Source organism: Heterocephalus glaber, unplaced genomic scaffold, assembly GCF_053883595.1.
Source record: "Heterocephalus glaber isolate CG9 unplaced genomic scaffold, H.glaber_assembly_v1.0 deba00000594, whole genome shotgun sequence".
NCBI lineage: Eukaryota > Metazoa > Chordata > Mammalia > Rodentia > Bathyergidae > Heterocephalus > Heterocephalus glaber.
Genome location: NW_028258151.1, coordinates 6,372,302 through 6,388,410, shown reverse-complemented (window position 1 = coordinate 6,388,410; position 16,109 = coordinate 6,372,302). Strand labels below are relative to the sequence as shown.

Here is a 16,109-nt window from a genome sequence, read left to right as displayed (position 1 = left end):
TTAAATATTTTAACCACTTCTTACATAATTCAAGACAACAAATGCAGGCTAACAAATTACTGGCTAATGTGTTTTAAAACTTTATATTACCAAACACTTTTTAATAGAAAAAGATAAATGTTTATGAGCATAAACTGCGAAGTTAATACCATGTAGTATTTATAGTGAATTTCCAAAACAGTGTGTCAGTATTTGGCTTAATTCAAAAGGTTCCTACAACGCCACATGTACAGAGTGGTGGTAGCTATACATATCTTTGATACATGTTTCTAAAAATACATTGTAAGATGAAATTTGAGTATTTCAATGCCAATATTTCTAAGGAAAATGCTATCAACTCTTGGAGAATTTTCAAACATCAGTTATAACTTCTCATGAACTGAAAAATTTCATTTGAGATGAAAATTCATTTGATAGGCCTAAAATATATAAATGTCTGATTATTTACCTGGCAGGCAACTATAGTGAAACCTGACTCCTAAATTTTTACAAGGCTTGAAAATACATTTATCAATGTCTGCTGCAATTTTTATCTGACAGAAAAGACAGCCAAACATTAAAATAATAAATCAATTTGAATTTGAGAAAACAGAAAGTTACTTTATAGTCCAGATGACAACTACAAAATTTAACTGTGAGAGGTTTGTTACACCACATTTAATTTTTGCTGGACAGTTTTAAAGGTATGAATGGTAGGTCATAACTGTTATTTATATAAATTAAATCCTGTAAAAAAAATGACTACAAAATATGAAGTAAATTTAGAAATACCATTTATGAATTTTGGAGTGACATTTAAAAAATCTCACATTTTCTTAGTATTTAACATTAGGAAAAATTATTGAATTCAAATAAGTTTGTATGATATTTATGTTATCTTTTGGAATTATCAAATTGTAATGTGTCTCATACAGATAGATCAATGGAGTGAGAAACAACATGGATAGTCTGAGACGAAATTATATGTCTCATCTATGTTAATTTACACTTATTACACTATGCCATGCTTCATGTAATATTCCAAAACTATAATAAATATAGATGGTATAACTCTGATAATTTATGATTAGCTTTTTGTATTTTTTAATCATCAAATTTAAAGCTTAAAAATATGTATGTGTATTTTCTAATGTACTATAAATAAAATAACAATGAACTAAGATGGAATGAAAGAACTCTATCTCATATAAAATATTTAGAACTTCTTATATAAAATCATACATAAAACTTCAGAAGAATAGAAGCCAATCAATATTACTTCATAGAAAATAATTTTTATGCATGATAACAATTACAATGTTCTTTAGCAATAAATATGTAAATAATTATCCTGAACCATTATAACATGTGACACATCACTTTCATTTCTCCATTTACATTATCTCTTTGTCCTTTAATGCAGATTTTGGAACAGCTGTTATCACAGTTTTAAAGATGAAAACCTTGGGAGTTACAGTGTTGAAAATATGTTTTCAAGGTTATATTTCTAGAAAACAATATTATGTTTCAACATTTGTTCTGTCTGAGTCCTCAGTTTGTAGAAATGATCGTTAGAGGGAATTGCTGTTCTGTTTATTCTCCCTGTCTCCCTCTCATGGTGATCCGGTTAAGGGGTGTGATGAAATCTTCCAGTAGCAGGGACTGGGAAGCAAGAAGAGACACACAGAGGCAGAGCTCAGGACATGTGAATGAGCTGGTGTTCTCTGACCAGGGAGGAAACTGAATGGTTAGGCATCAACGCCCAAGGGAGCACAGAAGGACAAATGGGGGAGTCCACATTTAGTGCAGCTGATGGGAGAGGGGCGGCACAGTGGGCAGTGAGGGCATTGTTGGGCTGTGTTCTCCTGTGAACACGATGCTGTGTGCGCGAGCTCTCCTCATGCACTGCACCAGGACCTCTTACAGAAGTCTGAGTGCAAAACCTATAGGTGATCAATAATTATCACAGGCCTGTGCATGCAGTTGTCCTCTCCACAGACAATTGTGTTCACATAAGGACCACCTTTCCAGTCAGGGTGTGCATCTACCAGGTAGCAGCTGGTAAACTAAAGCAAAAAATTGGAAATAAAATATTCAAATCTATGCTGCTGGTTACACTAATGTTTTCACTTAACAAGCTAAACTAGCAAGGCACAAAAGGAAAGGCTCTTGGTTTATAAGGAAATTTCAAGGTCTTAAAGAAAAACGTAATACTGACTAAAATAAAAACACAAATACATGCATTGCTAATTAAATTAGATATGAGAAAGGAATACTATCAGAAAAATTCACCTAGAATTATAATGTTTTAAGTTTCTAAGTTTCTTTCAAATTCATTAAATCTAAAATTAATATCAGTTTTATATTGAGCATGGACAAAAGTTTTCTTATTTGATGACATTTATTCTTTTGTAAGGTCGTGTTATGTAACAAATTTCTTTTAACCACATTTTACTAAAATTCACAATAATCATAACAATTAATTTCACTTACTAGATATCACTTTAAATTTAAGATGCCTATAAAATTAAAAAATGTGTTAGTATTTATTTAAGAGAGAAACTTAAAATTATAAAAATACTTTGAGATAATTTTAAGGTTACTGAAAAAATGAATCTGTTTCTCCCCAAATGATTATGATTGTTGCTTTTTCTCTTCTAATTAAACAAACATTAAACAAACAATGTTTAATATTCATAGATGAAAAATTATGCCATCAGGCCTCCTATAAACAAGGCACTTTTGTTAATTTCTAATTGATTGGGAGAGTGGCATCATTGCACTATAATTGATTTTTCTCTCTTCTATTTTGTGCAGCCCAGTGGTTTTTTGTGTGGTTTGCTACTATAAAGTGATTCCTTAATTTAATTTGTAGAAGCTGAAGAGCTTATTGTGTTTTAGCAGTCCCAAATATTTATTTACTAGCATGAACTTGATGTTTTTTTAATCTCAGGCTTTAAGAAAAGAGAGTAAGTCTGATCAGAAATAATACAGTAGAAATTATGCAAAGATTTATTTGTCAGCTATCTTTTAAAATTGATTTTCCCTGAAGCTCAATTGTTGCTGAAGAAAGTTATAGAACACAGTGACAAAATGGAAAAGGTAGAAACAAATCAAGGTTGCCAAAAAGAAAGATACTCTTAAATTATGCCTTGCAACAAATTAGGGCTCAAGGGAGTGTGACTAATACCTGATATTTAAAATGATCTAAGCTACTGAAAGGCTACATGTATATGGATGAAATTCCAAATGTAGACTTTGTAAAAATTCCAAACCAATAATCATGTTGGTTGTACAATACATATAAAGTAGGGTATTGATATTGTTGAAACATAATTAAAGAGGAAAACTGAGGTACTGTAATTTATTTTTATTGTGATTTATTTTTTAAATTGTTTTGGCATTGTAATTTAAAACAAATTGCAAAGAGGCTTAGTGACTTTGATGATAAAGTGGACACAGTGCCATTTACTAAATATGTCTGATATCTGCAGTTTGGTTTCCTTTAAGAAATTTCAATTTTTATAATAAACACATACAAAAAACCAACGTCCAATACACATGTGATTGCTGAACATTTGAAGTGTGTTTGGTGAATGAGAAAATGAATTTTTAATTTTGTTTAATTTACATAAATATAAATTTAAAAATGAAATTATTTCAACATTTTTAAATGTGTTTAGACAATATGATGTATATGTTATATTTTCAACCTTAAATTTTATGGGATGTAAATATAGATCAAATAATTCTAATGAAGAACTAACCTCCAGGTTAAGATGCCCAGAAATGAAAAATACATAACCAGTTTCAAAACCAAGTTAAAGTGATAAATTATTTGAAAGAAATTATAATTCTGATTACATATAGTATCTATATACTGGGTTAAAGTAATTTTAATCATTTATTTTTAATGTAGCTGCTGAGACGATTAGAATTCCATGTGTGGATCATATATTTTTCCATTGGATAATACTGACTGAAACAGACTACTGATTACTGAATTTAAATATATTATTAGGACTGTATTCTAGGACAGTATATGCTAATTTATTTTTTCTCTTATTTCCACACTCATTCCCAACCCACCCCTGCTCCCCTCATACATCAACAAATGGGAGAGGCAGGTCTGTGCACGCCCTACCGAGGTCCTGAGTCATGCAGAAGATGTCGAATCACCCTGCTACAGACAGGCAGGTCTGCCCACACCCTGTCTAGGTCCCCAGTAACGTGGAACACACACCGAATCAGCCCGCTGCAGACAGGAAGGTCTGTGCATGCCCTACCGAGATCCTGAGTCACGCGGAAGACATTGAATCATCCCACTGCAGACAGGCAGCCACCTGATTCCACATTACCAAGGTGCAGAGGACACCAGACCACCAGACCAAGGTACTGAGTCCCACTGTTTCCAGCCCAGAGGTAGGGGCTTCTGAGCCATCATCCCACTGCTCCTGGTCCAGGGGAAGGGGCTTCCCAGTCACCATCCTTCCCGCTGCTCCCAGCCCAGAGGAAAGGGCTTTTGGGCCACCTTCTGTCCCGCTGCTCCTGGCCCACAAGAAGGGGCTTCCAGGCCACCATCCCTTCCACTGGTCCCGGCCCAGAGGGAGGGGCTTCTGAGCCACCATCCCACTGATCCTGGTCCAGAGGAAGGGGTTTCCCGGCCACCATCCCTCCGGCTGCTCCCAGCCCACAGGAAAGGACTTTTGGGTCACCATCCCGACCGCTGCTCCCGGCCACTGTCCCACCTCACCCAGCTCAGAGGAGGTAATCCGTGCAGGCTCTAACAGCCTCCCGCCCCAGTCGAAATGAGAAAACACATAAATAAGTCTCAAAACCAGACTTCCGGATAACCTACAGCAACCCCAAAGGGAAATGAGATGAAACATTCTGATACTCAACCACCTGGACCCACTGAACTGGCAACAAAAGGGGATCTGGAAAAAATGAAATCAGAAATAATTTCTCAGATAACAGGAGAAATTGTGCCACTAGTGCAAGACATGATTAATAACTCTAGAGAGGAGCTGAGGAACATGATGGAATCCCAACATAAGAAACAAATGGAATCCATAAAACAGATGCAAATAAATTTCCAGGACATGAAAAACTCCATTGAAAGTCTACACAGCAGAATGAGCCAGTGTGAGGACAGAATTTCAGATATAGAAGATAAGATTGCAATTAGTGACCAAGAAAAGAAAAATTGCTTCAAAATTATAAGGGATCATGAGAAATCAATCCAGCAGCTGCTAGATGATGCAAAAAAGAATAACATAAGACTGATTGGGCGCAATGAAGAAACAGGAGAGAGTGCAGATGACATAAAAAAAATCTCTTCACAGAAATAATGGCAGAAAACTTCCCAAGCAGGGGAAAAGAGCTCGACATACAGATAAGTGAGGCATATAGGACTCCAAATAGACTTGATCAAAAAAAATCTACCCATAGGCATATAATTGTTAAGATTCCAGAAACACAACAGAACAACAAAGTTCTCCAAGCAGTCAGAGAAAAGAAACAAATCACGTACAAAGGAAAGCCCATCAGAATCACAGCAGACTTCTCAACACAAACCATCAAGGCAAGAAGAGCTTGGAGTGACATATTGCAAGCCCTAAAAGAAAACAGACTCCAACCCAGATTGATGTACACTGCAAAACTATCTTTCAAAATGGATGGAGAAATAAGATACTTTCATGACAAAGAGCACCTTAGGAACTTTGTGAATACCAAACCAGCACTCCAAAGAATTTTACACAATAGCGTAGGAACAGACATTGAGGATCACAACCCCAGGAAGCAAAGCAGAATGAACCCATCTGGCATGACAAGAAATTAAATGGAAAGGGGGAGAACCCAACAAAAAGAAAAAGACATGGCCATGATAAGTCAATACATTTCAGTTATAACCATCAATGTTAATGATCTCAATTCACCAATCAAAAGAAATAGACTGGCAGAATGGGTCAAGAGCAAAATCCAACAATATGCTGCATACAAGAAACACACTTCATTCAAAAGGAAACTCATAGACTGAAAGTTAAAGAGTGGAAAACAATACTGCATGCAACAGGAATCCGAAAAAAAGCAGGAGTAGCTATCCTCTTTGCAGATCAAGTAGATTTCAAACCAACACTAATTAAGAGAGATGAAGAAGGACACTGCATCCTTGTAAAGGGAAGAATCCAAGAGGAAGAGATGACAATCATAAATATCTATGCACCAAACACTAGTGCACCCAACTATGTAAAACAAATACTAACGGACATGAAAAGCCATATATGCACTAATACAATTGTAGTGGGGGACCTCAACACCCCACTGTCACAAATAGATAGATCAACTAGACTAAAAACAAGTAATGAAATACTAGAACTCAATCAAACTCTTGAACAAATGAACTTAACAGACGTTTACAGAGTCTTCCACCCCACAAAATCAGAATACACATTCTTCTCAGCTGTACATGGGTCATTCTCCAAAATAGACCACATACTCACACATAGAACATGTTTAAGTAAGTGCAAAGGAATTGAAGTTATCCCCTGTATATTATCAGACCACAGTGCAATGAAATTGGAGATCCATACCAAAAGAAACTGGAAAAATTTCATAAACACATGGAAATTGAACAACACACTTCTGAATATCCAATGGGTCACAGAGGAAATTAAAGAAGAAATCAGACAGGTGCTTCAATTAAATGACAATGACAATACAACATATCGGAATCTATGGGACACAATGAAAGCAGTCTTATGAGGGAAATTCATAGCAGTGAATACGCATATTAGGAAAACAGAACGAGCCCAATTAAACAACCTGATGCTGAACCTCATGCTTCTAGAAAAAGAAGAGCAGGACAACCCCGAAGCTCATACAAGGGAAGAAATTATAAAGATCAGAGGAGAAATCAATGCAATGGAGACTAAGAGAACGATACAAAAAATCAATGAAGCCAAGAGTTGGTTGTTTGAAAGAATCAACAAAATTGATAAATCTTTAGTCAAGCTTGTCAGAAAAAGGAAAGAAAAGGCCCAAATCCATGCAATTAGGAATCAAAAGGGTGAAATTACAACAGACCCAGCAGAATTCCAGAGGATCATCAATACCTACCCCCAGAACCTATATGCCAATAAGATGGACAACACAGAAGAAATGGACAGATTCCTAGATACACATGAATTACCAAAGTTGAATGAAGACCACCTAAACATTCTGAACAACCCAATATCAACCAATGAAATTGAAAATGTATTAAAAACTTATCAACTAAGAAAAGCCTGGGCCCTGATGGCTTCACTGCTGAATTCTACAAGACAGAGAGGAACTGCTGCCACTACTGTTTAAACTCTTCAATGAAATTGAAAGGGAAGCAAGACTCCCAAATTCATTCCTGGAAGCAAGCATCACCTTGATCCCCAAAGCAGAGAAAGACCCAACCAAAAAGGAGAACTATAGGCCAATTTCACTAATGAACATAGATGCAAAAATCCTTAATAAGATACTGGCAAATGAAATGCAGAAGATCATCAAGAAGATCATACACCCTGATCAAGTGGAATTCATCCCAGGGATGCAGGGATGGTTCAACATATGCAAATCAATCAATGTAATATACTATAGCAATAAAGTCAAGGACAAAAACCATATGATGATCTCCATAGACACAGAAAAAGCATTTGACAAAACCCAACATGCTTCTATGATAAAAATCCTACAAAAATTGGAACAGATGGTCTCTACCTCAAACTGATAGAAGCCATCTATGAAAAAACAACAGCCAATATCATACTCAATGGTCAAAAACTGAAATTCTTCACACTAAAATCAGGAACAAGACAAGGATGTCCACTATCACCACTCTTGTTCAATATAGTTCTGGAAACATTAGCCACGGCAATTAGACAAGAGAAAGAAATAAAAGGAATAAAGATAGGAAATGAAGAAGTCAAATTGTCATTATTTGCAGATGACATGATACTCTATATAGAAGACCCCAAGAACTCCACCAAAAGTCTTCTAGACTTAATAACCAAATTCAGTCAAGTACCTGGTTACAAGGTCAACACACAAAAATCAATAGCTTTCCTCTACACGAATGACAGACTCACTGAGAGAGAAATAGGGCAAATAATTCCTTTCACAATAGCAACCAAAAACCTGAAATACCTAGGAATCATCCTAAAGAAAGAAATCAAAGACCTCTTCTCTGAAAACTATGGCACTCTGAAAAGAGAGATTGAAGATGATATCAGAAAATGGACAGACATCCCCTGCTCCTGGGTAGGAAGGATTAATAGAGTGAAAATGGCCATACTTCCAAAACTGCTATATAGATTTAATGTAATTCCAATTGAGATCCCAGCAGCATACTTCATAGACCTCGAGAAAAAAATCCAAAAATTCATTTGGAGCAAGAAGAGACCCAGAAGAGCAAAAGCAATTCTAGGTAATAGAGACATGGTAGGGGGTATCACAATCCCCAACCTGCAACTATACTACAAAGCTACTGTGATAAAAACAGCATGGTACTGGCAAAGAAACAGACTTGAGGACCAGTGGAACAGATTAGAAGATGCAGAAACAACACCAGATACACTCAGCCATCTCATCTTCCATAAAGGAGCCAAACACCCTCACTGGAGGAAAGATAGCCTCTTTAATAAATGGTGCTGGAAAAATTGGGATTCAACTTGCCAAAGATTAAAACTAGACCTGTATCTCTCACCATGCACTAAACTAAAATCAAAATGGATTAAACATATAAATATTAAAATAGAAACTCTGAACCAGGTGGAACAGAGGTTAGGTGGAACCCTTGAAGACATCGGTGTAGGAAAAGATTTTATGAACAAAACCTCAGTTGCCCATGAACTAGCAGAAACAACCAACAAATGGGATCTCTTCTTATTAAAAAGCTTCTGCATAGTAAGAGAAACCACCAGCAGTGTGAAGAGACAATCCACAATGTGGGAAAAAATCTTCACCTGCTCTTCCTCAGACAAAGGTCTACTATCTCGAATCTATAAAGGACTTAAAAAGATCAGACCTCCCAAATTTAAAGACCCAATCCAAAAATGGATGTCTGAAATGAACAGACATTTCTCAGACAAAGAAGTAGAAATAGCAAATAAATACATGAAAAAATGTTCAACATCACTGCTCATTCGAGAGATGCAAATGAAAACAATGCTGAGATTCCACTTCACTCCAGAAAGAATGGCTGCTATCATGAAATCAACCAATAACAAATGCTGGCGGGGCTGTGAAGAAAGAGGAACCCTGCTCCACTGCTGGTGGGAGTGTAGACTGGTTCAAGCACTGTGGAAATCAGTATGGAGATACCTCAAAGAACTAGGACTGGAAATCCTATTTGACCCCGCTATTCTACTGCTGGGGATCTTCCCCAAAGAATTAAAAGAATCATACCACAGTGATATATGTGCACCCACGTTCATAGCAGCACAGTTTGTAATAGCTAAAACTTGGAAATAGCCCAAATGCCCATCAACTGGAGACTGGATAAAGAAAATCTGGTTTTTTTAATAAAATGGAGTACTACTCAGCCATAAAAAATGAGAAATTAGAGGATTTACAGCTAAGTGGATGCACATTGAGGCGATACTCTTAAGTGAAATAAATAGGACACAGATATGTAAATATGGAATAGTTTCTCTGTGTGAGAAACTGAAAGTGTAAATAAGGACTAAATGTATAATAGGTAATGTGAAATAGGAAGAACAGGGGCAAAGGGGAAGGAAGTGGAAGGGCTAGGGGAAAGGATAGAAGGGAATGGGATTAATATGAGAAAATGGAAAAATAGGAACAAAATTTTTGTAAATAGGGAGGGCTGGAGGGTTTGAAGGGAGGGCTGGGCAAGGATGAGAAACAAGAACCAAGAGAGACTATGTAAAGGTGCAAATTTCCAATGATGAATGTCATTATATTGTATACCTAAAATGTACCAATGATTAGAATGAATAATCGATAATGTAAAATAGGAAGAAAAGGTCCAAAGGGCTAGGGGTAGTGGGAGGCACAGGGGAAAGGAAAGAAAGGAAAGGAAAAAATGATGAGAAATGGAAGAAATGGAAATAAAGTCTTTGTAAATAGGGAAGGGTGGAGGCTGTGAAGGGAGGGCTAGGAATGGGGAAAAAATAAGAACCAAGATGCATTATATAAAGGTACAATTCCCAATGAGAAATGTAATTGTGTTGTATACCTACAATGTACCAATAAAAGAATTTAATTCAAAAAAAAACAAACAAACAAATGGGAATTCAGTTCATGTAAACTACAGAGTTTCTATTTTTCAAACTATCTCAATAATTGGCTTTATTGTCAATTCTAGAATCTAGGGCAGCCCTTCACTCCACAAAATAGAATTAGTGTTCCCTATGGCAATGTTTCGTTGGATGAGGAAAGGCAGAAAGAGGAGGTGGCTATGTCTTAGAGTTTTCTTTTGTCAAGGCACAGGGATGTATTTTAATTCCTATCACTGATTAACTGAGAATCACAAAGAGAAAAGTTTGCTTCTTTGTTTTTCAAATGGAAATAATGGAGATGGAAAGAAAAGATGATCTGTGAGAACTCAGGTCAGGGCATGACTCTTATTCAAGCAGAGATATTTTAGTTTAGTGCAAGGAGAGAGTCACGGGTCTAGTTTTAGTCTTGGGCATGTCGGCAGCCAGTTTCCCAGCACCATTTATTAAAGAGGCTGGCATTCTTCCAGTGAAGGTGTTTGGCTCCTTTGTCAAAGATAAGGTGGCTGATTGTGTTTGGAGTTGTTTCTGTATCTTCTAATCTGTTTCACTGATCCTTGGATCTGTTTTATTTTATTTTATTTTTTTCCACTACCACTCTGTTTTTATCACAGTACCTCTGTAGTATAATTTCAAGTCAGGGATTGTGATGCCCCCTGCCTTACCTTTGTTGCTCAGAATTGTTTTTGCTGTCCTGGGCCTATTCTGGTTCCAAATGAATTTCAGGAATGTTTTCTCTAGTTCTGTGATATGCTACTGGTATTTTGATTGAGATTGATTTAAATCTGCATAGCAATTTTGGGAATATGGCCATTTTTACTATGCTGTCTTTCCATTTTCTGATATCCTCTTTGATCTCCTTTTTCAGAGTACTGTAGTTTTCCATGTAAAGATCTTTTACTTCCTTTGTTAGATTGATTCCTAAGTATTTCATTTTTTGATGCTATTGCGAAAGGCATGGTTTCCCTAATTGCTTTCTTGGTAAGACTGCTATTTGTGTACAGAATGCTATTGATTCCTGAGTGTTGACTTTGTATCCTTCTAAATGACTGAATTTGGTTATTAAATCTACAAGTCTTGTGGTGGAGTTTTTGGGGTCTTCTAAGTAGAGTATCATCCCATCTGCAAATAATGATAATTTAACTTCCTCCTTTCCTATTTTTAGTCCCCTTATTTCTTTCTCTTGTCTAATTGCTCTGGCTAATGTTTCCAGAAGTATATTGAATAGGAGTGCTGACAGTGAACATCCTTATCCTGTTACAGAATTTAGAATTTTTCACCATTTAGTGTGATGTTTGGTGTTGGTTTGTCATAGATGGCTTTTTTCAGATTGAGATATAGACCATCTATTTCCATTTTCTGTAGATTTTATTTTAGTCATGAATGGGTACTGGACTTTGTCAAATGCTTTTTTTTGCATCTATTGAGATGATCGTGTGATTTTTTTTCTTTGGGTCTGTTGATATGGTGTATTGTATTTGTTTGATTTGCATGTGTTGAACCATCTCATGATACACTAAAATCAAAATGGATTAGGGGACTGGGGATTTAGCTCAGTGGTGCCACCACCTGCCTTGCAAGAGCAATGTCCTCAGTTTGATCCCCATACCAAAAAAAAAAAAAAAATCTAAAATCTAAGTATTAAAACAGAAACACTAAATTTGCTGAAAGAGAGAATAGGTAGAACTCTTGAAGACATTGGTATAGATAAAGACTTCATGAACAAAATCCCAATCACACAGGAAATATTAATGAGGAATAAAAAACTGAGATCTCATCTTATTTAAAAGTTTTTATACAGCAAACAAGTCACCAAAAGAGCAAAGAAACAACCTACAGTTTGGGAAAAAAATTTTGCCAGCTGTTCTTCAGATGAAAGACTGATATCTAGAATATATCAAGAACTGAAAAAATTACCTCCAAAATTTAAAGACCCAATACAAAATGGGCATCTGAGATGAACACACACTTCTCAGATGAAGAAGTACAAGTGTTAAATAAATACATGAAAAAATGTTCTTGTCATTTGAGAGAGCCAAACTAAAACAATGTTGAAATTCCATCTTACTTCAGAAAGAGTGGTTATTATCAAGAAATCAACCAATATCAAATGCTGGAGGGGCTGTGGTGAAAAAGGAATCTTTCTCTACTTTTACTGGGAGTGTAGACTGGTGCAAAAACTGTGGAAATCAGTTTGGAGATTCCTAAAAACACTAAAACTAGAGGTTCCATTTGACCCAACTATTCCCCTTCTTGTTATCTTCCCAAAAGTATTAAAACCATTATACCACAGAGATACATGCACACCCATGTTCATAGCAGCACAGTTTGCAATAGCTAAATCTTGGAAACAACCCAAATGCTCATTACCCGGTGAATGGATAAAGGAGATGTGGTATTTTTTTATATAATGGAGTACTAATCAGACACAAAGAAAGATAAACTTGAGACATTTATAGCTAAATGGATACACCTAGAGACGACACTGTTTAATGAAATAAGTCAGACACACATGTATAAATATTGCATTGTTTCTCTGGGGTGAGAAACGGCAAGTTAAAAAGGGAGCAAAATTTATAATAGATAATGTGAAGTAGGAAAAAAATGTTCAAATGGGAAGGACACTAGAGAAGGGGGAGGGGGGAAAGAAGAAAAGGGAAAAAAGAGAAAAGAACGATAAAATAGAAACAAAGCTTTTGTAAATGAGGGGAAGAAGGGTTGAAAGAAGGGGAGGGAAATGGGCAAAAAATAAGAATCAAGATATATCATAGAGGGTACATAATCCATAGGATAAATGAGGTCAATATGTATATCTAAATTCTACCAATAAACTTAATTTTAAAAAGAAAGATGGAATTAGGATGTGTTATGTACATGTACCAACTCCACACTAGGAATGTAAAGATTCTGTACCGCAAACATAGACTAATAATATTGTCGCCTCCTTGAAAAATAAAGCAGATTCTGCAAACTCCAGCGTCCCTGAGAGAGCGAGGGGAGGTCACCAGAGTGAGGCCTGGGGGCCTGCAGGGCCCCACTGAAGGAGTTGGTGCAGCCAGGCCCAGGGTCCCAGCAGCTGCCCGAGAACTGTTACATCTACTGCATGAAGCTGGCCAGTGTGAGTACAACTTGGGGATCTACAAAGACAAAAGCACAGGTAGAAAGTGTGACAATTATAATTAACTTCCTAGCCTTTCGGGGTTTTGGCTAAGTCCCTCCCTAATTTGAATTTTTAATCCTGTATTTATTTCATCAGTGGTGGTTTCTCACTCAGTTTTATTCCTACCAGATAGAGCTAACTCCCTGTAAGTTCACTAAAAGTCCATAACTTGTATAATTTTCCTTTCACGGTGGCAATAGTGGCTTCCAGGACTTCTCTCCTAACCCTACATACAGTCACTTGGCAGCACAAATAATCTGAGCTGCAGAAGATGTAATTTTGAAACTGAAAAATGGATTTGTTTGGGTCTGTAAGTCTCAAGAAATCTCAAGATAGGATTATTTTTAATGAACAGGAGTGTTTTTCTTTTATTTCTGGTGCTTTATGAGTCTAAATAAACAAGAAAAGGAAAACTAATAGGTGAGTACCTTCTTAAACTGACTAGAAATGTCAAGACCTGTTTGAGGATGAATGACAGAGTCCAGTGTCTCAAGCTACTAAATTTTGCACCATTTTGCATTCGACGATATTTTAGTATCTGATTTTACTTGAATTTTACAAACAAACCTTTTTAAAACTCCATCTGAGCAGTGAAGCCTGGATGATAAACACAAACCCTGTCTGCATCAAGGTCTTGGCCAATAGCAAGGCTCCTAAGGAAACCATTTTCCAGTCATTTCTCAAGCAGATCTCACTGTTGTGATATTCAAATCCATTCATCTCCAGAGCAAAATATAATTTTCTAATTTCAATATTTGTTTCACACTAACAACTGTAAATGGTCAATACACTTTATTATGCAACATTATTTTGCTAAAATGATAACTGAAATAATCCTGGGGCTCTCTGTATGTCATGTACTGAACACTGAATGGACCTCAGTGATCTCTCATAATAGTTTTTATTGTTGTTTTGTTTTGTTTTTCAGCAGAATCACTGTATTTCCCACTTCAAAGGTGACAAAAGCAAGCTCAGGATAAATAGTTAACCCCGAGCCCACAAAACTGGGACATTCGGGAGCCTAGAAACTCCTACTTATTGCTTCCAAACTTTTGCCCCTTTATGTTATGTTGACTCTTGGAATAGTCATTATTTGTTAGTTTTATTAGAGATCTACAATTATTTTGTTTTCTCATACAAAATATTTATTTTTTAAACTGAAACTTCTGAATTTTTCTTGGCTACTTTAAGAAATTACTCATTGAACACTAGACTTATATTTGTTCCTATCCTTTCTTTTGTTTACTAAAAATCTATGAGGAAAATAAATTGATTAATACAACTGTCAAAGAGAATTTCTGAAAGAAAATGTTTCATACTGTTTTCTCTAGCTTTGAGTGCCAATAGGATTAATTTAGTGTCCAAAGTGATCATTCTTTTAAAAATGAGTTTGATTGATTTTTAATCTGTATTTTCCTATTTATCTGAGATTCCTGGAGATAGGTCACAATTTCAAGCAACTTGACCTTCTGGGAATATAAGGCTTCTTGTGCCAAGAACTGTAGAAAAACCTTTCCTTCAATATTTGACATTTTATGCTCCTCTAAATGTATTCTAATGCATGGTCACGCTGCAAAATGACTGTCATTAGTGCTGGCACAGGCCAGGGCAAGGGAAGACCATGACTAATGCTGAGCTATCCGTGCTGTCGGAGCAAGGTGTATTCTCATAATTTCTCAAACTAACCATGGAACCAATTTCCACTGATCCCTAAGTCATAAAACTTTACAATTACCCTGAGTTCATTAATAATGTATTACAGTTCTCATTCTCAATCAGAGTTTAATCAGACCCATGTCTCACAGGAAGGTTGACAAGTAAGCCACAAAATTATCCATATAAATGTCAAGATTTATTTTCCTAACATAAATGATCTAACCTAGTCAACCATAGTTAATAATAAAATCATTCTTTCTGAGATACCATTCACCGATTGTCATACCATTTTAGCCTCATATCTCTACCCCAATAATGGCAGAGGTTATGGCTATGTTCTCTATAAATTAATTTATATGAGTCACGTTCATTTTATATTAAAATATGAAATTATGAATACATATAATATTGCCTATTACTTCCTTGTATTATGCATGAAATCAAATGGTTCAAATTGTTGCATGCCAATGAAATAAATATTAAGAAAAATACAGAAAGACAGTAATTTTAGTTGCAAATGCCTCTGGCTATTGTCTTTACTGAACTCAAAAGATGTTGATGCTTGAAGTAAAAAGAAAAATCTCAGAGTACTTCAAAATAAATACAAAATTATCTTAAGATGCTCTTTAAAATGGTTATTGCCCTAGAAAATACAGCCTGGCTTCTATGTTGTGTGTGTATACATTTTGGGTATGGTTGTTCATTCATTTGAATAATTAAGGAGATAGATATATATATATATATATATAAAATGAAGTTTCTGAGTTCTTCAAGCTGTCTTCTTATTGTACTTTTACTGTATACTTATGATTTCCTCCATTTTATGTATTTATTTTTTCAGACCGAGTTATGCCGAGTTACCAGGCTGGATTCAAACTCTGGTGTCCTCCTGCCCTGGCCTCCTGAGTACCTGGGACCACAGGTGTTTACCACCTGCTACAGTGTAGATTAAGAATGACCCCAACTCTCCTGTGGTCACACATGGGCCTTTCGGAAGGTGAGTCGATCCCAGGGGCGCTCTGGAAAATGGGATCCGGTGGAAAAGG

The 16,109-nt window shown here is 36.0% G+C and overlaps 1 long non-coding RNA gene across 7 annotated transcripts in view; it reads left to right on the top strand.

The window, feature by feature from the left end:
* The window catches only part of LOC110349521 (uncharacterized), a 113,545-nt gene that overhangs the window by 27,099 nt on the left and 70,337 nt on the right, over positions 1-16,109 (top strand). For 5 of the 7 annotated variants that reach the window (XR_015448898.1, XR_015448895.1, XR_015448897.1 and 2 more), the window contains 3 exons: positions 4,107-4,371; positions 13,209-13,365; positions 15,905-16,060. This is a non-coding gene — a long non-coding RNA (uncharacterized LOC110349521). Of the gene's footprint in view, positions 1-4,100; positions 4,372-13,205; positions 13,366-15,904; positions 16,061-16,109 lie in introns of all 7 variants that reach the window. The other 2 variants (XR_015448894.1, XR_015448896.1) reach the window with 2 other exon arrangements.